Below are 23936 nucleotides of genomic sequence, written 5' to 3'. Positions count from 1 at the left end.
ACCACTTGCCTCATTTATTTGTACTGTACTGATGTTAGGGCTCAAAGAACAATGTTTGTCTGAACTAAAAAAAAATAAAAAAAATGCAAGAATAAAAATATATGGGAGAACTTAGAGAATGTAAAAATGTGTGATATTTTGTGAAATTCTATATAGGATGACTTTTGGTACAACTATTTTCTGCATAAATCCTTTTTTTGTGGTTCTCCGTAGGGAGATATTACAGTCTCCTATACATTAGGGCTCTTTTTTGTTTCGTGTTACACTATATAATGGGGATAATTACCTTATTTGAACCTTTTTGGTATTAGGCCTTGTTTTTGTATGTATAGGTGTTCTCTGCGTGAATTAACCCCTTAATGACCACAGCACTTTTCCATTTACTGTCCGTTTGGGACCAAGGCTATTTTTACATTTTTGCGGTGTTTGTATTTAGCTGTAATTTTCCTCTTACTCATTTACTGTACCCACACATTATATACCGTTCTTCTCGCCATTAAATGGACTTTCTAAAGATACCATTATTTTCATCATATCTTATAATTTACTATAACAAAATTTATAAAATAGGAGGAAAAAACACACACTTTTTCTAACTTTGACCCCCCAAATCTGTTACACATCTACAACCACCAAAAAACACCCATGCTAAATAGTTTCTAAATTTTGTCCTGAGTTTAGAAATACCCAATGTTTACATCTTCTTTGCTTTTTTTGTAAGTTATAGGGCCATAAATACAAGTAGCACTTTGCTATTTCCAAGCCATTATTTTTCAAAATTAGCGAGTTACATTAGAACACTAATATCTTTCAGGAATCTCTGAATATCCATTGACATGTATATATTTTTTTAGTAGACATCCCAAAGTATTCATCTATATTTCATGCCACCATTTCACTAATTTTTTCACAAACTTTTGGTTCCTCACTGAAATTATTTACAAACAGCTTGTGCAATTATGGCTTAAATGGTTGTAAATTCTTCTCTGGGATCCCCTTTGTTCAGAAATAGCAGACATATATGGCTTTGGCGTTGCTTTTTGGTAATTAGAAGGCCGCTAAATGCCACTGCGCACCACACGTGTATTATGCCCAGCAGTGAAGGGGTTAATTATGTAGCTTGTAGGGAGCTTGTAGGGTTAATTTTAGCTTTAGTGTATTAGACAACCCAAAGTATTGATCTAGGCCCATTTTGGTATATTTCATGCCACCATTTCACCGCCAAATGCGATCAAATAAAAAACGTTCCCTATTACAAACTTTTTCACAAACTTTAGGTTTCTCACTGAAATTATTTACAAACAGCTTGTGCAATTATGGCACACATGGTTGTAAATGCTTCTCTAGGATCCCCTTTGTTCAGAAATAGCAGACATATATGGCTTTGCTTTTTGCTAATTAGAAGGCCGCCAAATGCCGCTGCGCATCACACTTGTATTATGGCTAGCAGTGAAGGGGTTAATTATGTAGCTTGTAGGGAGCTTGCAGGGTTAATTTTAGCTTTAGTATAGAGCTCAGCCTCCCACCTGAAACATCAGACCCCCTGATCCCTCCCAAACAGCTCTCGTCCCTCCCCCACAATTGTTGTTTTTATTTAATTGCCCTTTTCTGTAGTGTAGCTTCCACCCCACCCCCCCCCCCCAAGACCAACCCCCCACCCCTTCCAGATCCCTTAGATGCTTAGATGCAATTTGTAAATACATTTTTTTTTTACTTTTATCAACTTTGTTTTACTGCAGTGTAGCGGTTCCCTTCCGCTCCCGCCATGTGCACGCACCCGCCCCCGTCTGTCCCGCCCCCCTCCACTCGGCCCATCGATGGCCGCCCACCCGCCTCCCAGACTGGCTCCCACCCACCAACGATACTGGCCACCAATGTCCGGTGCAGAGAGGGCCACAGAGTGGCTCTCTCTGCATCGGATGGCCAAGGGGGGTTATTGCAGGATGGCTCGATATCGAGGCATCACTGTAATAACCGGAAAGCAGCTGGAAGTGAGCAGGATCGCTTCCAGCTGCTTTCCAGACCAAGAACGTACGCCACACGTCCTCGGTCATTAACTGTACTTTTTTTGAGGACGTATGGCGTATGTCCTTGGTCGTAAAGGGGTTAATACAACACTGTGAACTGGACCTTTCATGTCCCTGTATGTTATTTCTTTTTTTAAGTGTTTTTAATGTGGTTTTACATTTCTCTTTTTATTTTGTTGATCTAATAAATGTTAAGTTTTATTGTTTTCCTTTTTTCCCTCATATTGTTGTGAGGATTGAGACCCCCTTCTTTTCATTTGCATGTCCTTTCTTTTGGACCTATCCTATTTGACCCTCTAGAGATGCTACTTTCTTCTTTCTTTTTGTATCAGCGTTGCATGATATCTTAAAGGGCCATAATACCCAAATGTTTAAACACTTGAAAGTGATGCAGTATAGCTGTAAAAAGCGGACTAGAAAATATCTCCTGAACATCTCTATGTAAAAAAGAAAGATATTTTACCTCAAAAGTTTCTCAGTAGCAACCTCCAATTGTAAAGGATTTCTAAGCAGCATTTTAGTGTGTCTGTCCTGGGACAGCTTAGGGGATGAGCATCGTGCACTCTCATATTATTTCCCTATTCAGCTTACTATGAAATCTCATGAGAGTTAAGTCAAATCTCATGAGATCACAGTAAAAGAGTTCATGACCTCAGCACTGCTGATGCTGATTGGCTGCTGTTCATTTCTTCATTTTTTTTTTTTACCTGCAGCTGGGAGCAGCTGAGTATAACTTTTTACACAGAACTTACTCTGCTGAGCTGAGGAGATTGTGAGGTAAAATATCTTCCTTTTTACATAGAGATGCTCAGGTGATATTTTCCTGTCAGCTTTTTACAGTTATACTGCATCAGTTTCAAGTGATTTAGCATATGAGTATTATGTCCCTTTAACTATAGCACAGGTGAAATAATCAGCTGATCAGTAACCATGGTTACTAACCAGCTCTCATCCATAAACTGATTATTTTGCCTGTGCTTGAGGACTGGAGTTGAGAAACACTGCTGTATGGAACTCCTTGTTCTGTTAGTAAGACTTGCCTATAGCTTTCAAGTTTCAAGAGTTCTTTCCTTAAAAACATACCTGTTCAGGAATGCATACAATGTATATTAAGATGTTTCTCTTTCCCTACCCCTCAACTTTACCATGTACTCCATTAGAATGTAAGCGCATGAGCACATTTTATTGATCATCTTATGTAAAAGTGATTCACAGCTAACAGTAACTCATAGGCAGGGACCTTTACCCTTTATGATTCAAGCAAATATATTTTCATTATTATATTAGGCAATGGTATACTTAATACATGATGATGATGATAATTCTATATACTGTATACACATTTCTTCCTAAAGAAAATATGTTCCTGTCCCAGTCATAACAGCAAAGAAAATTATTGTTGTCATTCCTCAATTTAAACCAAGATACAATTTTAGGTACCCATTTACTAAGGATGACCGATTAAAATGCTAGCAAGTCATTTGTAGTGCTATTTATAGAATATTCAAATCTCCCAAAAATACTGTATGCTTCTCCATATTATTACAAATCTTTTTTTTCTGTTCTTTCCCATTCCCTTTTCATGAGGATCCTTTTTAAGTGCGTAAAAAAAAAAAAAGTCTCTTCACTTTGGATTGGGGATTCCGTACCTTAAGGCCATTCAATGAGGAAACGGTAACATTTTCAACAGATTTTTCCTTTGTCATCTCTCTGGGATTCAGGATCAGCACTTGACATTTCTCACAAGTATTCATGCTCTTCTTGCTCCACCTGTAGATCGGTCTCTTGCTCCTTTGAAACCGGAAACCACATATGTCTTTCCCACAGACATTGTGTAACATGCAGCACTTTCTTTTCTCCATGCCCATCATAAAGGGTCTGCTCTCCCTTAATCTGATGTACTATCTCCAGTTCCTTTACATCCTCACAAGCAATTATTGAGCCTGATTGCAGCTACACTAAATCCCCTCTCAGTGGAGGCTTTATCCTCCCCATTACATTTTAACATAATACCTTCTCATAGTGTCTCTCCTTATTGCCTCCTCTTTGACAGTGTAAAAGGGACAGTATACTGTAAAATAGTTTTCCCTTAATGTGTTTACAATTGCTTTTTTTTACCAACTGCAGAGTAAAAATGTATGAAAATTAGCCTTTTAAGGTTTATTTGTGTATATTAAAGCTCTGATTTTGTGTTTTGAAGCCACAACCTAATAAAATGGGTTGAGCTTGTAGGTATAATCAGATCTCATTACTTTATCACATTGTGTACATATACCTGCTTCTTTATCTTATATCTGTCTATAAACCAATCACCAATACTTGGAGAGAACAATGGAAAAACATAATTTATGCTTACCTGATAAATTCCTTTCTTCTGTTGTGTGATCAGTCCACGGGTCATCATTACTTCTGGGATATTATCTGCTCCCCTACAGGAAGTGCAAGAGGATTCACCCAGCAGAGTTGCTATATAGCTCCTCCCCTCTACGTCACCTCCAGTCATTCGACCAAAGACCAACGAGAAAGGAGAAGCCAAGGGTGTAGTGGTGACTGGAATATAATTTAAAAAATATTTACCTGCCTTAAAAAATAGGGCGGGCCGTGGACTGATCACACAACAGAAGAAAGGAATTTATCAGGTAAGCATAAATTATGTTTTCTTCTGTTATGTGTGATCAGTCCACGGGTCATCATTACTTCTGGGATACCAATACCAAAGCAAAAGTACACGGATGACGGGAGGGATAGGCAGGCTCATTATACAGAAGGAACCACTGCCTGAAGAACCTTTCTCCCAAAAATAGCCTCCGAAGAAGCAAAAGTGTCAAATTTGTAAAATTTGGAAAAAGTATGAAGCGAAGACCAAGTTGCAGCCTTGCAAATCTGTTCAACAGAGGCCTCATTCTTAAAGGCCCAAGTGGAAGCCACAGCTCTAGTAGAATGAGCTGTAATTCTTTCAGGAGGCTGCTGTCCAGCAGTCTCATAGGCTAAACGAATTATGCTACGAAGCCAGAAGGAGAGAGAGGTAGCCGAAGCCTTATGACCTCTCCTCTGACCAGAGTACACGACAAACAGGGAAGACGTTTGTCGAAAATCCTTAGTTGCCTGCAAGTAGAACTTGAGGGCACGAACTACATCCAGATTGTGTAGAAGACGTTCCTTCTTTGAAGAAGGATTTGGACACAAGGATGGAACAACAATCTCTTGATTGATATTCCTGTTAGTGACTACCTTAGGTAAGAACCCAGGTTTAGTACGCAGAACTACCTTGTCTGAGTGAAAGATCAGATAAGGAGAATCACAATGTAAGGCTGATAACTCAGAGACTCTTCGAGCCGAGGAAATAGCCATTAAAAACAGAACTTTCCAAGATAACAATTTTATATCAATGGAATGAAGGGGTTCAAACGGAACACCCTGTAAAACGTTAAGAACTAAGTTTAAACTCCATGGCGGAGCAACAGTTTTAAACACAGGCTTGATCCTAGCTAAAGCCTGACAAAAGGCCTGGACGTCTGGATTTTCTGACAGACGCCTGTGTAACAAGATGGACAGAGCTGAGATCTGTCCCTTTAATGAACTAGCCGATAAACCCTTTTCTAAACCTTCTTGTAGAAAGGACAATATCCTAGGAATCCTAACCTTACTCCAGGAGTAATCTTTGGATTCACACCAGTATAGGTATTTACGCCATATCTTATGGTAAATCTTTCTGGTAACAGGCTTCCTAGCCTGTATCAGGGTATCAATAACCGACTCAGAAAAACCACGTTTTGATAAAATCAAGCGTTCAATTTCCAAGCAGTCAGCTTCAGAGAAGTTAGATTTTGGTGTTTGAATGGACCCTGTATCAGAAGGTCCTGTCTTAGAGGTAGAGACCAAGGCGGACAGGATGACATGTCCACTAGATCTGCATACCAAGTCCTGCGTGGCCATGCAGGTGCTATTAGAATCACTGATGCTCTCTCCTGTTTGATTTTGGCAATCAATCGAGGAAGCAGCGGGAAGGGTGGAAACACATAAGCCATCCCGAAGTTCCAAGGTGCTGTCAAAGCATCTATTAGAACCGCTCCCGGATCCCTGGATCTGGATCCGTAGCGAGGAAGTTTGGCGTTCTGGCGAGACGCCATGAGATCTATCTCTGGTTTGCCCCAACGTCGAAGTATTTGGGCAAAGACCTCCGGATGAAGTTCCCACTCCCCCGGATGAAAAGTCTGGCGACTCAAGAAATCCGCCTCCCAGTTCTCCACTCCCGGGATGTGGATTGCTGACAGGTGGCAAGAGTGAGACTCTGCCCAGCGAATTATCTTTGATACTTCCATCATTGCTAGGGAGCTTCTTGTCCCTCCTTGATGGTTGATGTACGCTACAGTCGTGATGTTGTCCGACTGAAACCTGATGAATCCCCGCGTTTTTAACTGGGGCCAAGTCAGAAGGGCATTGAGAACTGCTCTCAATTCCAGAATGTTTATTGGTAGGAGACTTTCCTCCTGATTCCATTGTCCCTGAGCCTTCAGAGAATTCCAGACAGCGCCCCAACCTAGTAGGCTGGCGTCTGTTGTTACAATTGTCCAGTCCGGCCTGCTGAATGGCATCCCCCTGGACAGATGTGGCCGAGAAAGCCACCATAGAAGAGAGTTTCTGGTCTCTTGATCCAGATTCAGAGTAGGGGACAAGTCTGAGTAATCCCCATTCCACTGACTTAGCATGCACAATTGCAGCGGTCTGAGATGTAGACGTGCAAAGGGAACTATGTCCATTGCTGCTACCATTAAGCCGATCACCTCCATGCATTGAGCTACTGACGGGAGTTGAATGGAATGAAGGACACGGCATGCATTTAGAAGCTTTGTTAATCTGTCTTCTGTCAGATAAATCTTCATTTCCACAGAATCTATAAGAGTCCCTAAGAATGGAACTCTTGTGAGAGGAAAAAGAGAACTCTTCTTTTCGTTCACTTTCCATCCATGCGACCTTAGAAATGCCAGAACTAACTCTGTATGAGACTTGGCAGTTTGAAAGCTTGAAGCTTGTATCAGAATGTCGTCTAGGTACGGAGCTACCGAAATTCCTCGCGGTCTTAGTACCGCCAGAAGGGCACCCAGAACCTTTGTGAAGATTCTTGGAGCCGTAGCCAATCCGAATGGAAGAGCTACAAACTGGTAATGCCTGTCTAAGAAGGCAAACCTTAGATACCGGTAATGATCTTTGTGAATCGGTATGTGAAGGTAAGCATCCTTTAAATCCACTGTGGTCATGTACTGACCCCTTTGGATCATGGGTAAGATTGTCCGAATAGTTTCCATTTTGAACGATGGAACTCTTAGGAATTTGTTTAGGATCTTTAAATCCAAGATTGGCCTGAAAGTTCCCTCTTTTTTGGGAACCACAAACAGGTTTGAGTAAAACCCTTGTCCTTGTTCCGACCGCGGAACCGGATGGATCACTCCCATTAATAACAGATCTTGTACACAGCGTAGAAACGCTTCTTTCTTTATCTGGTTTGTTGACAACCTTGACAGATGAAATCTCCCTCTTGGGGGAGAGAATTTGAAGTCTAGAAGGTATCCCTGAGATATGATCTCTAGCGCCCAGGGATCCTGAACATCTCTTGCCCAAGCCTGGGCGAAGAAAGAGAGTCTGCCCCCCACTAGATCCGGTCCCGGATCGGGGGCCCTCGGTTCATGCTGTCTTTGGGGCAGCAGCAGGTTTCCTGGCCTGCTTGCCCTTGTTCCAGGACTGGTTAGGTTTCCAGCCTTGTCTGTAACGAGCAACAGTTCCTTCCTGTTTTGGTGCAGTGGAAGTTGGTGCTGCTCCTGCTTTGAAATTCCGAAAGGGACGAAAATTAGACTGTCTAGCCTTAGCTTTGGCTTTGTCTTGAGGCAGGGCGTGACCCTTACCTCCTGTAATGTCAGCGATAATTTCTTTCAAACCGGGCCCAAATAAAGTTTGCCCCTTGAAAGGTATATTAAGTAATTTGGACTTAGAAGTTACATCAGCTGACCAGGATTTTAGCCACAGCGCCCTTCGTGCCTGAATGGCGAATCCTGAGTTCTTAGCCGTAAGTTTGGTTAAATGTACTACGGCCTCCGAAATGAATGAATTAGCTAGTTTAAGGACTCTAAGCCTGTCCGAAATGTCGTCCAGCGTAGCTGAACTAAGGTTCTCTTCCAGAGACTCAATCCAAAATGCTGCCGCAGCCGTAATCGGCGCGATGCATGCAAGGGGTTGTAATATAAAACCTTGTTGAACAAACATTTTCTTAAGGTAACCCTCTAATTTCTTATCCATAGGATCTGAAAAAGCACAGCTATCCTCCACCGGGATAGTGGTGCGCTTAGCTAAAGTAGAAACTGCTCCCTCCACCCTAGGGACCGTTTGCCATAAGTCCCGTGTGGTGGCGTCTATTGGAAACATCTTTCTAAATATTGGAGGGGGTGAGAACGGCACACCGGGTCTATCCCACTCCTTAGTAACAATTTCAGTTAATCTCTTAGGTATAGGAAAAACGTCAGTACTCGCCGGTACCGCAAAGTATTTATCCAACCTACACAATTTCTCTGGTATTGCAACAGTGTTACAATCATTAAGAGCCGCTAAGACCTCCCCTAGTAATACACGGAGGTTTTCCAATTTAAATTTAAAATTTGAAATATCTGAATCCAATCTGCTTGGATCAGAACCGTCACCCACAGAATGAAGCTCTCCGTCCTCATGCTCTGCAAGCTGTGACGCAGTATCAGACATGGCCCTAGAATTATCAGCGCACTCTGTTCTCACCCCAGAGTGATCACGCTTGCCTCTTAGTTCTGGTAATTTAGCCAAAACTTCAGTCATAACAGTAGCCATATCTTGTAATGTTATCTGTAATGGTTGCCCAGATGTACTAGGCGCCATAATATCACGCACCTCCCGGGCGGGAGATGCAGGTACTGACACGTGAGGCGAGTTAGTCGGCATAACTCTCCCCTCGCTGTTAGGTGAAATTTGTTCAATTTGTACAGATTGGCTTTTATTTAAAGTAGCATCAATACAGTTAGTACATAAATTTCTATTGGGCTCCACCTTGGCATTGGAACAAATGACACAGGTATCTTCCTCTGAATCAGACATGTTTAACCCACTAGCAATAAACATGCAACTTGGTTACAATCTTATTTAACAAAAACGTATTGTGCCTCAAAGAAGCACTAAACGATTAAATGACAGTTGAAATAATGAACTGAAAAACAGTTAAAGCATCATCTTTAAAAACAACACAACTTTTAGCAAAGGTTTGTTCCCATTAGCAAAGTAACACTAATTAAATTTGCAACCTAAAAATTACAGAGCAACGTTTTAAATCACAGTCACTATATAAGTCTCACAGCTCTGCTGAGAGAATCTACCTCCCTTCAAAGAAGTTTGAAGACCCTTGAGTTCTGTTAGAGATGAACCGGATCATGCAGAAAATACAAGAGTAACTGACTGGAAATTTTTGATGCGTAGCAAAGAGCGCCAAAAACGGCCCCTCCCCCTCATACACAGCAGTGAGAGAGAAGCAAAACTGTCATAATTAAAACAAGCAACCGCCAAGTGGAAAAATAATGCCCAAATATTTATTCACTCAGTACCTCAGAAATGCAAACGATTCTACATTCCAGCAAAAACGTTTAACATGAAAAATACCAATTAAAAGGTTTAATGTACTTTTACAGAGTAATTCCGGTGAAATACCATCCCCAGAATACTGAAGTGTAGAGTATACATACATGTCATTATAACGGTATGGCAGGTTTTTCTCATCAATTCCATTCAGAAAATAAAAACTGCTACATACCTCAATGCAGATTCAACTGCCCGCTGTCCCCTGATCTGAAGCTTTTACCTCCCTCAGATGGCCGAGAAACAGCAATATGATCTTAACTACTCCGGCTAAAATCATAATAAAAACTCTGGTAGATTCTTCTTCAAACTCTGCCAGAGAGGTAATAACACGCTCCGGTGCTATTGTAAAATAACAAACTTTTGATTGAAGTTATAAAAAACTAAGTATAATCACCATAGTCCTCTCACACCTCCTATCTAGTCTTTGGGTGCAAGAGAATGACTGGAGGTGACGTAGAGGGGAGGAGCTATATAGCAACTCTGCTGGGTGAATCCTCTTGCACTTCCTGTAGGGGAGCAGATAATATCCCAGAAGTAATGATGACCCGTGGACTGATCACACATAACAGAAGAAATCAACATTTTATTACCTTATCTCTGCTTTATCACACTGGGAGTGTCATCTCTTCTGCTGACTGTGTTTACAAAGCTTATCTCTAGCTTGGACCTGCGGCCGCAAACTTTCAGAATAGGTGGGGATACCACATGCTAAATCAACTATTTCAAATGTCAATATAAGGGTAAAGTAGCTACTTGTAAACAATTTAATACACTCCAGCAGGTAAAGTGGATCATTGGGAACAAATTAAAGGGGAGACAATTTTTCAGTAAACTATCCCTTTAAGCACTGCAGTCTATGCTAATATGTATTTTCCTTAAGGCTGTATGCTTCCTTCTGTGCTTTTCTCTTAGGGCAGGCAAACATGCAAGATAAGTCACAAGTTATGGGACTTGAAAGGAAGGGGAGGCAAAATAGATCAGCTATTGTAGCTATATTTATGGAACAGGCTACTAAAGCAATTTGCCATACATCAAGCCCCAAAATTTTCATTATCAGTTTTACTATGACATCACATACCTATTCTAGTGCAATGCCTCTCTAAATATAACTGGTAATTTAAAAGAATATATATATATATATATATATATATATATATGAGAGATAAGGAAGGCACTCACTGGTCTTTTAATCAAATAGTAATTTTAATCCAGCGTGACGTTTCGGGGACACACTCCCCTTCCTCAGACCTGAGGAAGGGGAGTGTGTCCCCGAAACGTCACGCTGGATTAAAATTACTATTTGATTAAAAGACCAGTGAGTGCCTTCCTTATCTCCTATACTTATCCGCTGGCACCCTGGCATATATGGATTTTGAAAGTGGGAGTGCTCTCTATCGTATTATATAGAGAGCCAAAACGATTCCAAAGCAATAAAACAAATGGATGTGATCAATATTTCTTCGTATATTTTGAGTGAATTGGAAATAAGGGTGCTTAAATTTGATTTAAATTTTTAAATTTTGATCTCTTCCAGACCATCCTTGATGAAAATAAGTTTGTAAGACAGCTTACACTTAAAAAACACTATTCAGAATCAGTTGATTCTGTTGCAGACGTGGGAATCAGGGATGGTCTGGAGGAGATACATCTCCTAAATTTTGAGGACACGCGTAGTATGTTAACGCTAAGGACACTAGACAGTACTGATACAGTTGATACTCCATATGAACGTGCCAAAGGACAGCTTACTAACATTAAATCCAACTTTTACCCCATTCAATCAAGGGGTAAACAGCTGGAATTGTTCCATAAGCGTGTATTGGAGGACCTTACTGCACTCTCAGAGAATAGTACCCACATTGGATCTAATCTCAAGTATAAAGAAAGGGAAGCTCTAAGGTCATTGCAGTCAAACAGCTCGCTGGTCATTAAAAATTCTGACAAAGGTGGCAGCGTCGTTGTTATGGACAGAAGTTCATATGTATTGGAAGCACAACGACAACTGGGTGACTGCAATGTCTATGTGGAACTTCCCTTCAATCCCACTGCTAGGTTCCAGAGGGAGCTTATGTTATTGGTGGATGATGGTGTGGAAATAGGCATTTTAGACAGAAAAAACAGCTACCATACTTAATGTAAAAGATCCTGTTTTGCCTATTTTCCACCATCTTCCAAAAATACATAAAGGTCTGGAAAATGTCAAAGGTCGCCCGATTGTGGCAGGGATAGGCTCTTTATTAGAGCCTATGTCAGAGTGGCTTGACTCTTATTTACAGCCCCTTGTTAGGAAGCTACCTAGTTACATCAGAGACACAACACATGTATTGAGGCTTATGGAAACGGTAGACCATTTTCCCAACCAAAAATGGTTGACTATAGATGTGGTCTCTCTGTATTTAGCAATTCCTCATAACAAGGGGCTGGAAGCTATTAAATTTTTCCTGGATACTGAAACAGATTTGAGTGAGGTTTATAAGGGCTTTATTCTGAGAGTGACAGAATTCCTATTAAGCCACAATTACTTCATGTTTGAGGGGGTTTTCTTTCTGCAAAGGCGTGGGGGCCAAGTTTGCGCCCTCATATGCCAACCTATTTATGGGTTGGTGGGAGCTGTTCCACGTCTTTGCGGATGATAACCCTTTCATAGGTAACATCTTTTTTTATAGGAGGTTCATAGACTATCTCTTGTTCATCTGGCAAGGAGATGAAAACTCTATAAAAAAATGTGTACAAACCCTCAATACAAATGCTATGGGCATTGAATTTACCCATAACTGGCATGCATCCGAGATCGTCTTTTTGGACCTCCTGTTAAGATTTGATGGCTTAACGGGAAGGGTCAATACCACATTACATCGCAAACCAATTGCAGGTAACTGCCTCCTTCATGCACATAGTAATCACCCCCCACATGTGTACAAAGGTATAGTCAAGGGGCAGTTCCTGAGGGCACGAAGAAATTGTAGTCTAGATCAAGATTTTGAAAGAGAATCTAAAGATTTAGTGTCACGCTTTGTGGAGAGAGGATATAATAGGAATATGGTTGATAAGGTGTCCAAGGAGGTTGCTACTCTGGACAGGGGGCAAATACTTGGTAGGGCTAAGTGGAGACCCGAACGAAAGGGTCTAAAATTTATCACCAAATACTCGAATCAATTTTCTGAAGTTTGTAACATTGTTAAAAAATATATGCCCATTTTATATGGGGATGACACCTTGAAGCATATTGTTGATAAAGGTTGTGAATTCATATATTCTAAAAACTTGACAATTGGCAACATGCTTTCACCTAGCATGCTCCCAGACCAAGGTCCACGGAGTTCGTGGTTAAATACTATGGGGACTTACAAATGTGGCATGTCCCTTTGTAAACCATGTAAATACTTAAAGCAAGGGAATGGCTTTGAATCATATGTAACAAATGAATCATTTACCACTAGGGGATGTGTAAAATGTTCTTCAACATTTGTAATCTATTTGGTTGAATGTACTCAACATAGATTACAGTATGTTGGGTTAACTACCCGGGACATACGCACTAGGATTAAGGAGCATCTGGGATACATCTCAAATGATATCCATTGTTCGGCACTCTCCAGACACTTTATTGAAATACACGGGAAAAATGTTGATATGTTTAAATGGAACTCAATTGAAGCGATTTGCAAGCCACGAAGAGGTGGCAGCAAACAAAAAATACTTGAAAGACAAGAAATTTATTGGATCCACAAACTAAAAACATTGGTCCCGTGTGGATTTAATTCACAATTTGATGTAATTAATTATTGGGAATGATCCACCTATAATTATAAGCCTTAGTAGGGACCCAGTTTGATACTATATGTTCATATCCTTTATTTAAGACAGTGTAAAGTAAATTTCAACAAAAGGATTTTAAATTGATTAAATGCATAAACACATGTCTTTATATCTAGATATCTATGACAGAAGAAAGATTGGATTATGTACATTGTGCCAGTTTTTGAATTAAGTATCATAGCTACTGTGTGATTTATAGCAATGACATTGGGTGATGTTTTTATATAACTATGAATAGCATCATGTTTTTATATTGATGGCATACTCTTTCATTATGTAAACAACTATAAGTATTCACTTTAGCACCATATATTGTAATTAACTTAAGCACATAGTATGTATAGCAGGGAGGTGTCTGCTAAAGTATTAGCAGCACCTTTATGTTTTACCATTTCTCTCGTATCAACTAGGAGCCTGCTTTTGGTCAATGAATTATTTTGTCTATCAAACTTGTGAATCACAGATGAAGGAATGTTTGTTTATGTCATGTTCATTTCCATTAATATAGAGAATAGGTTCACTTGAGCTGTACCATACATAAAAAGATAGTGATAGGCATTGCAACTATTAATTGAATTCAATTACAGTGTTTTTTTAATTGCTTAAGGGGCGGAGTATTACCCCTTAAATAGCACACCCTCTGAGAAGGGGGATATGTCTATGATTACGGCCAGGCTGGCCGAAACATGTTAGGCTGTGCTTGCTGTATTGTTTTTACCAGAGGCTCTGCTGCACAGGGTCTTTTAACTCTGATGATGATCTGTTGAAAATAAAGTTTTGGATTTTTCCTTTACAAGGACGCCTGGATTATTTTTTCATCTTTATTATATATATATATATATATATATATATATATATATATATATAAATAAATATATATATATAAATATATATAAATATATATATATATTTTATTTTTATTTTTTTTGTATCAAAATAAACATAGAATATCAAACAACAACAAGTTATACATTATGTATATCGTCTTAGAACCATTTGTCTCAAGTAGATGTTTCAACGTCCCGGTTTAGGATGTGGTAGGTTTTCAATTAAGAGAAATTAAAAAGGAGCCAAAAAAATAAAAAAGAACATACAAATACCGAAGAGTCCTTAGGAAAAGTTTGTTAAGTGAGTCAATATTGACCTTAAAGTAAGGTGTTATTTCTTCCTCAGTTTCGTAGGACCTACTGGTTCCGGGTTTGGATTGTTGTTGTAATAAAAATGTAACTTTTTAACAATCTGGTAAAGTACATGGTGAAAGATAAACTATAAATAAAACATAAATAATAAACTTGATAACACATATATAATTCAAGTCTTAGTGTAAATCTCTATTGTAACCTTAGAGATGTGTATATTTATTATGAATCGGGGAGAGTTCATAACGAACTGGCTGCAATTAACTAGCTTCTGGGGGTATAAATGGTCAGGTGGGGACTAACTTTTCCTTCTGTTGGAAGCTCTGGCCTAGTTATTATTATTATTCCTTATTTATAAAGCGCCAACAGATTCCGCAGCGCTGTCCATGGGTACAAAGATAAAAGTACAGTACAATACAATATAAAGGACACCAACGTTTAACAAAACAAATACAGGGGGAATTGAGGGCCCTGTTCCCGTGGGAACTTACAATCTAGATGGTAGGAGGGTGAGAAACAGGAGGTGGGGACTGCAAAGGTGAGAATGATGTTAGTGTGGAGTTAGATGGGGCAGCAGTTTGGCAGGTAGAATTTATTTTTTACTGATTTAGAGATAGGCTTCCATGAACAGAAAGGTCTTTAGGGAGCATTTAAAAGGAGGAAAGGTTAGGGGAAAGTCTAACAGCTCTAGGAAGTGCATTCCAGATGGTTGGTGCCGCACGAGACAAGTCCTGTAGCCTGGCATGGGAGGAGGTGATGGTAGAAGATGCAAGGAGCAGGTCATTGTTGGATCTTAGGGGGCGGGCTGGAGTATATTTCTTGATGAGTGAGGACAGGTAGGGGGGGCTACGTTGGTAAGGGCTTTGTAGGTCAGGATGAGAATTTTGAATTTAATTCTGCTGTGGATGGGTAGCCAGTGAAGGGACTCGCAGAGAGGTGCAGCAGATACAGAGCGTCGGGAGAGGTGGATTAGCCTAGCAGAGGCATTTAGTATGGATTGAAGAGGGGAGAGGTGGGAGAGAGGGAGGCCAGTTAGTAGGTTATTACAGTAGTCAAGTCGGGAGATTACCAGGGAGTGGATTAGCTGTTTAGTAGTTTCAGGACTCAGAAATGGACGGATAGTTAGGAATACTTTTCTTACATTTTATCTATTTCCCTTTCTTTCAGGATCCAATAGAACCATGTATTGAGAAATTGAGCATTGGTGCCTTGAGTCCAAGAAACTTGTTCTAGATAGAACAGAATTGTGCTTATCAGGATGGAGAGTCTGGTCCAGATATATTGTATTTTGGGGCATTCCCACCACATATGGGCATAAGTACCTAGTGTTGTACAACCTCTATAACAATTTCTGCCGTTTTGAGTGGAGATGTGTGCAGTTTTTAAGGGGGTGAGATACCATCTGAATGTGTTTTTTTATACAGTTTTCTCTCAAATCTGCGCCAATTAGTCCTTTACTGGACAATAGAAAAATGTTATCCCACTCGTCTTTCATGTATACCTTTCCAAAGTCTTGTTCCCATTTTTCCAAAAAGAGTGATTTCGAGTCATATTTAATCTTTTGTATAGCTAGGTAAATCTTAGAGATCATCTTTTTACTCCTGTCTTCAGAGCCGCATATGGTTTCTTATGTGGTAAGTTGTTTGGCATTGGGGTGGGGGTAGTGATTGGAAATTACTGAGGCAATTTGGAGTTACTGAAACCACTGTAAATTGATGGGAGAGGTTATATCTTGGATCTTTGTGAATGTATAGATTTTTCCTCTGTCTAGAACATCGGCTACTCTGTATAACCCTTTGTTTTCCCATTTGCCTAATTGTGTATGAAATTCTGATGGGAGAAGGGTTTTAATTGGTCTAATTCTGGAGTGGGGGGGGGAGTAATTTTAAAGGACCAGTCAACACATTAGATTTGCATAATCAACAAATGCAAGATAACAAGACAATGCAATAACACTTAGTCTGAATTTCAAATGAGTAGTAGATTTTTTTATATCAAATTTCAAAGTTATGTATATTTCCACTCCCCTTGTATCATGTGATAGTAATCAGCCAATCACAAATGCATATACGTATAGTCTGTGAATTCTTGCACATGCTCAGTAGGATCTGGTGACTCAAAAAATGTAAATATAAAAGACTGTGCACATTTTTTTTAATGGAAGTAAATTGGAAAATTGTTTAAAATTGCATGCTGTATCTCACTCATGAAAATGTAATTTAACCTGAGTGTTCCTTTAAGGATTTGGTCAGAGTAAACCAGATTTGAATAGTACCTAGTATTATGGGGGATTTACGGGTTTTAGTGTGTGTCGTTAATGATGCATGCCAGAGTATATCTGCTTGGACTATCATAACCGCCAATGTCAGCTCCTATTTTAGTCCAAGTAATGTCTTAAGGAATTTTGCTTAAGAGGGCGCATTGTGCCAATCTAGCTGCTTGGTAGTATTCTCTGAGGTTTGGCAATCCGACACCACCTAGTTGTCTGTGTATTTGTAGTAATTGAGAAGGTTTTCTAGCTTGTTTATTTCCTCTCAGATAGCTGGTTAAATCTTTCTGTAATTTATTGAGATCTGAGAGAGGTATTTTAATGGGTAAAACTCTAAAGAGATAGTAGTAGTCTAGGAAGAATATTCATCTTAATGGTAGATAGGCGACCATACCAAGAGAAATTAAAGCCCCTCCACTTGCCTAGGTCTCTTCTAATTGTTTTATATAGGGAAGTATAGTTTAGTTTGTATAGATCAGTGTATTTATGTGACAGTTTAACTATGAGGTATTTGACTGAGTCTTTTGCCCAAACAAAATCAAAGTTAGTTTCTATCAATTTTTTAGTGTGTTGCGTTAGGGCTAAGGGTAGGGTCTCACACTTGTAAGGGTTGATTTTATAACCTGATACATCTGAAAATTCTTTTAAGGCCTGATATAGGTTGGGTAGGGAGATTAACGGTTTGGTCAGTGTTAGTAAGAGATTGTCCACTAAGACAGTTAGTTTGTATGTCTTATGATTTAACTGTACTCCATGTATGTCTGGGGGTTTATAATGAAAGCAGCTAGGGGTTCAATACAAAGGGCAAATAAAAGAGACAGGGGGCACCCCTGCCGAGTTCCATTAAGGAGGGTAATAGGTCTCAATTGATATCCTGTTGCTCAAATAATGGCTGTCAGACATGTAAGACTGTGTAAGAATCTCTAACATATAACCCCAGTCTACTGTGTCGAACGCCTTCTCCGCATCCAAAGATAGGAAGAGAAGGTGTTCATATGGACCCCAAATGATCTATCAGGGAGATTGTTTGCCTTACATTGTTAGGGGCTAACATTGACTTTTAAAGGGACAGTCTACTCCAGAGTTTTTATTATTTAAAAAGATAGATAATCCCTTTATTACCCATTCCCCAATTTTGCATAACCAACATGGTTATAGTACTATATTTTTTACCTCTGTGATTAATTTGTATCTAAGCCTCTGCAGACTGTCCCTTATTTCAGTTCTTTTGACACTTGATTTTAGCCAATCAGTGCCCTCTCATAAGTAACTCCATGAGCAAAATGTTACCTATATGGCAAACTTGAACTTACGCCCTCTAGCAGTGAAAAACTGTCAAATGCATTCAGAAAAGAGGAAGCCTTCACTGGATTAGAAATTAGCATATAAACCAACCTAGGTTTAGCTACTAATAATACCAAGAGAACAAAGCAAATTTGATGAAAAAATGAAAATTTGGAAAGTTGTTTAAAATTACATGCTCTATCTGAATCATGAAAGTTTAAATTTTGACTAGACTTTCCTTTTAACTGAGCTTGTAACTTTTGACTAGTAAACAGTTAACTACAGTATACACACACAATACCTAACACTAAGAAACTTTACAAGATTTATGGATTATGTTTAAAGAAAAGTACCACAAAAATATATTTTTTTTTTCTTAATCCTGATTCTCAGTTGAGGGCTGGAACATTCAAAGATATATGCAGTTTTCAGAAGCAAACCATAAAAGGGATAGATTTCTAATTTGCTCCTATTAACAAATTTTCTTTGTTCTCTTGGTATCTATTTGAAAAAGCAAGAATGTAAGCTTACGAGCAGGCCCATTTTTGGTTTAGCACCTTGGTAGCGCTTGCTGATTGGTGGCTACATTTATAGGATATTATACTCAAAAGATGTCTACCATCCATGAAAGTTCGGCATTTACACAGTTTAACATTTTTGTTTTGAACAATGAAGTAAAAAGTTATTAAAATTAAAACTAATACAAGGGTATCAGTTGTGTACTTCCACCTACTGCATATTAGATGATGGGCAAAAATGCTCTTTGTATCAACTGGACAATGTGCATTAGCAGACAGCAAAAAATGAGCTTTAGTCAAAAAAAAAACTACCAGTCAATAAGCATTAGCAGGAAGTATACAATTGATATTGCTCTAGTAATTTCAGCAAGAAAAAAAATGCTGAACATTCATATGGATGATAAAAGGAGTAAAAAGAACTGTAGCAGGGAAGAAAGGAATAGAAAAATAAATTATTATTCCTACAAGATAATTTGGCAATTGTTGCAATATAAAAACACATAGGCCATAAACTTTTTTTTTTTTAAAAAAACAAACGCAAAAAAAACCCACAACTTAAAGGGACACTGAACCCAAAAATTTTGTTTTGTAATTCAGAAAGAGCATGCACTTTTAAGCAACTTTCTAATTTACTCCTATTATCAATTTTTCTTTGTTCTCTTGCTATCTTTATTTGAAAAAGAAGGCATCTATGCTTTTTTCGGGTTCAGTACTCTGGACAGCATTTTTTTTATTGGTGGATGGATTTATCCACCAATCAGAAAGGACAACCCAGGTTGTTCACCAAAAATGGGCCGGCATCTAAACTTACATTCTTGCATTTTAAATAAAGATACCAAGAGAATGAAGAAAATTTGATAATAGGAGTAAATTAGAAAGTTGCTTAAAATTTCATGCTCAATCTGAATCATGAAAGAAAAATTTTGGGTACAGTGTCCCTTTAATCAAACACAATGCTATAGATAAGTGACTGTCAACACTACAGTTGCTCAACAGATAGAATAAAAAGATGGATAACTAAAATAGGGTTTAGTGTTACATTTAAGGGACAGTATACACTAATTTTCTTAAAACTGCATGTAACACACAATAAAGAATAATAAGCACAGATACTGATATAAAAATCCAGTATAAAACCCATTTAAAAACTTACTTAGAAGCTCACAGATTAGCTGTTGAAAAGGTTAGCTGGAGCACTCACAGAAAGTAGCTGTTTTGCAAAAAAAAAAGGCACTCCCCTCCCCCCTTCATTTGCATATGAAAAGACCCTTTACACAAACAGGAGCAAGCTGGAGTAGGTATAAATCCGTATACATCTAAAACTTTTGGGCTTGGTTAGGAGTCTGAAAATCAGCAAAGCTATACATAAGAAAAAAAAACTGTATGGGCTATATAAATGGATCTACAAAAAGAAAAATCTAGTGTATAATGTCTAAGTACTATATTATTTTTTCCATGGCATAATACTGACACCTAGTTTCCAGAACTATTTGTGTTATTCATTCATGTAAGCATGATTCCCACACAAAGTTTCAGTATTTCCTCTTGAAAATGCACATATTAAGGAAAATTTTAATAAAATTGTAAATAAATAAATAATAATAATAATCACATAAAGATGAAAATCAACATAGTCCACACAATAAGGGGGGGGGGGGGCTTGACAAAAAGCAGGCAAGTCACCAAGTTATCTACAAATTGGGACATAACATCTGGTTAAATAACCTGTGAGTCAGGCTTCAAGTTTCCCTCTAAACCACTGGTTTTCAAACCTGTCTTCATACCTCCCTAACAGGCTAGATTTTAAGGATAACCTTGGGTGAGAGAAGTAAAATAACCAGGCTTACTAATCAGCCGATTATTTCACCTGTGCTATAGTTCAAATATCTTCAAAATCTGGCCAGTTGGGGAGGCCTGAGGAGAAGTTTGAAAACCAGTGCTCTAGACTAGCTTCTATGTTATGCAGCAACAAGGTACACAACTCTCTCCTTCCCAATACAGTATGATATGGTACCTATCTGATCTATAAAAATAAAAGCTGGTCAAACACACTATCCTAACTCATGTCTATGATAGCAGCAACATACCAGCATTATGGAATTTCACAGCAAATAAATAGGTTAGCGTTTCCATGCAGGAAACAATACAGACTAGCAATTTTTACCTCTATGATTACCTTGTATCTAAGCCTCTGCAGACTTCAACCTTTTTTCTGTTCTTTTGACAGACTTGCATTAGCCAATCAGTTCTGACTCATAAATAACTCCACGGAAGTGAGCACAATGTTATCTATACGGCACACATTAAATAGCACCGTCTACCTGCGAAGAACTGCCAAAATGCACTGAGATAAGAGGTGGCCTTCAGGGGCTTAGAATTTAGCATTTCAGACTACCTAAGTTTTAGTTTTCATGAAACAAAGCAAATTTGATGATAAAAGTAAAAGAGAAAGTTGTTTAAAATTGCATGCCCTATCTGAATCATGAAAGTTTAATTTTGACTAGACTGTCTCTTCAAACGTGTTCCAAAATACCCTTAACAACCTGCAACGTTGTACATTGTAGTCGTTAAAGGGACAGTCTAGTCCAAAATAAACTTTCATGAGTTCAGATAGGGCATGTAATTTTAAACAATTTTCCAATTCACTTTTATCACCAATTTTGCTTTGTACTCTTGGTATTCTTAATAGAAAGCTTAACCTAGGGAGGGGGTTCATATGCTAATTTCTTAGACCTTGAAGGCCGCCTCTTTTCAGAATGCATTTTAACAGTTTTTCACCACTATGGGTGTTAGTTCATGTGTTTCATATAGATAACACTGTGCTCATTTACGTGAAGTTACCTGGGAGCCAGCACTGATTGGCTAAACTGCAAGTCTGTCAAAAGAACTGAAATAAAGGGGCAGTTTGCAGAGGCTTAGATACAAGATAATCACAGAGGTAAAAAGTATATACATATAACTGTGTTGGTTATGCAACACTAGGGAATGGGAAATAAAGGGATTATCTCTCTCTTAAAACAATACAAATTCTGGTGTAGACTGTCCCTTTAAGGGCCTAAAGGGACATGAAACCCAAAACAATTATTTAAATGATTCAAATAGAAAATACAACTTTTCAATTAGCTTCTATTATCTAAATTGTTTGGGAGCTAGCCCGAATGCATCGGGTAAGCCAATAGCATGAAGCATATATGTGCAGCCACCAATCGGCTCCTGAGTCTACCTAGGTATCATTTTCAACAAAGAATATCAAACGAACAAAACAAATTACATAATAGAAGTAAACTAAAATGTACTGTGGTTTCTGGTGGAAGTTTGTTTCACAAATAAAATTTTGCGATTTCTATTAAAATATTTTATGTGTATTTACATTTTATGATCTATCACTTTAAATTTAAAAAAAAAAAACACTCTGATACGACTTTTACACCTTATAGGCACTTTGTAAACATATACATTTGCTTTTGTTTTAAAATATCACCAAGATTTTTGTAACTTGCTACTTTTTCTTTAATTAATAGTCTTACATTCCCCATCTTTTACACTTCATATTTTGCTTACGCATGACATCTGACACATACAACTTTGTTGTAAACATATTTAGCATATTAAATATATATTTAGTCAAGTACAAATAAAAATAGGTAAAGTATATATACACCAATATAGCTAAACACAATATAACCATAGAAAACCCCAACATAAACATTTCAAACAATATTTAATACAAAAAAATAATCTTTGTAGATCAATTCATATATACAATAAACAGGAATAACAGATTAGGTGAATGGGCAAAGCTTCTAGCGATTTTTTTAACCCTTCAATATAGACATAAACATCTGCCTAAATATATTACGTCTTTAGTAGGGGACACCGTATATATGTTACATAACGCACTACTTGCCAGTTGCCAGGCCAATTTATCAGCAGGACTTTAACCTGCGTATAATACAGGAAAAGCAGTCACTAATGTTTATACACCGAGCCCGTTGCTCTCCTTTTATACCATGTTCACAAGCACACAGTCACAACCTGAAATGCCCCACTGAACTATAACAAGTAATCGGTGCGACTTCGCTACATACATAAATATACACACTCACGATTGTCGTGCACTTGTACACACTCCTCTACTGTTCAGTAGTGCACAGCTACATTCAGCTTCAACCAATCTCGGAGAAGAGAGTAGGGCACATGATAATGTGACGTCACGAAGTTACAGCAAGGTAGCAGGGACAAACTTGCTTCATTACGGTTTCTAGTCTGTCTGATTACAGCCAGCTCATTATTACAGGGCACATGATTACTGACTGTAAGTTCACTGAATACCGCCCAGATACTTACATACTTACTTACATCATGTCTTCAAGCAGTTTAGAAAGACGTGACTTAGATTGTAGTAGACACATCAAAATAAAGTAACAAAACAAATGCACATCCCTATAAATGTACTTGTGAATACACTGTGTTATGTATATGTACTACAATACTATAATATTATTTTTATTATTTAAATAAACCTGGTTTTTTTTTTCTTTTTAGGAAGATTCTGTGTACAGAATATTAAAATCCCATAGAAGTTCACACTGTATTGAATGTGTTGAAAACACACCAAAAGTTAAAAACATGTTTATGTAAATAACTGAAAGACTTAAATGGACACTGAACCCAAATTTGTTCTTTCATGATTCAGATAGAGCATGACATTTTAAGCAACTTTCTAATTTACTCCTATTATCAATCTTTCTTTGTTCTCTTGCTATCTTTATTTTAAAAGCAGAAATGTAAATCTTAGCAGCCAGCCCATTTTAGGTTCAACACCATGAATAGCGCTTGCTTATTGGAGGCTTACATTTACCCACCAATAAGCAAGCATAACCCAGGTTCTCAACCAAAAATGGACCGGCTCCTATCCATCACATTCCTGCTTTTTAAATAAAGATAGCAAGAGAACAAAGAAAAATTGATAATAGGAGTAAATTAGAAAGTTGCTGCTGGTCTATCTGAATCATGAAAGAAAAACATTTGGGTTTAGTGTCCCTTTAAAGGGATACTGAACCCAAATTTTATTTCTTCATGATTCAGATAGAGCATGCAATTTTAAGCAACTTCCTAATTTACTCCTATTATCAATTTTTCTTAGTTCTATTGGTATCTTTATTTGAAAAAGCAGGAGTGTAAGCTTACGAGCCTGCCCATCTTTGGTTCAGCACCTGGGTAGGGCTTGCTG

The 23936-nt window shown here is 38.3% G+C and overlaps 1 protein-coding gene across 2 annotated transcripts in view; it reads right to left on the bottom strand.

The window, feature by feature from the left end:
• TMEM106B (transmembrane protein 106B) overlaps positions 1-22883 on the bottom strand; it is a 127768-nt gene extending 104885 nt beyond the window's left edge. For both annotated transcript variants that reach the window (XM_053714102.1, XM_053714103.1), the window contains exon 1: positions 22810-22883. The gene's annotated coding sequence lies outside the window, so the exon portion shown is untranslated. The remainder of the gene's footprint in view (positions 1-22809) is intronic.
• Positions 22884-23936: the final 1053 nt, after the last annotated feature.

This window comes from Bombina bombina, chromosome 5 (assembly GCF_027579735.1).
Source record: "Bombina bombina isolate aBomBom1 chromosome 5, aBomBom1.pri, whole genome shotgun sequence".
NCBI classification, from domain to species: domain Eukaryota; kingdom Metazoa; phylum Chordata; class Amphibia; order Anura; family Bombinatoridae; genus Bombina; species Bombina bombina.
The sequence above is the reverse complement of the archived record's forward strand: the minus strand, read 5'-3'. Positions and strand labels throughout refer to the sequence as shown.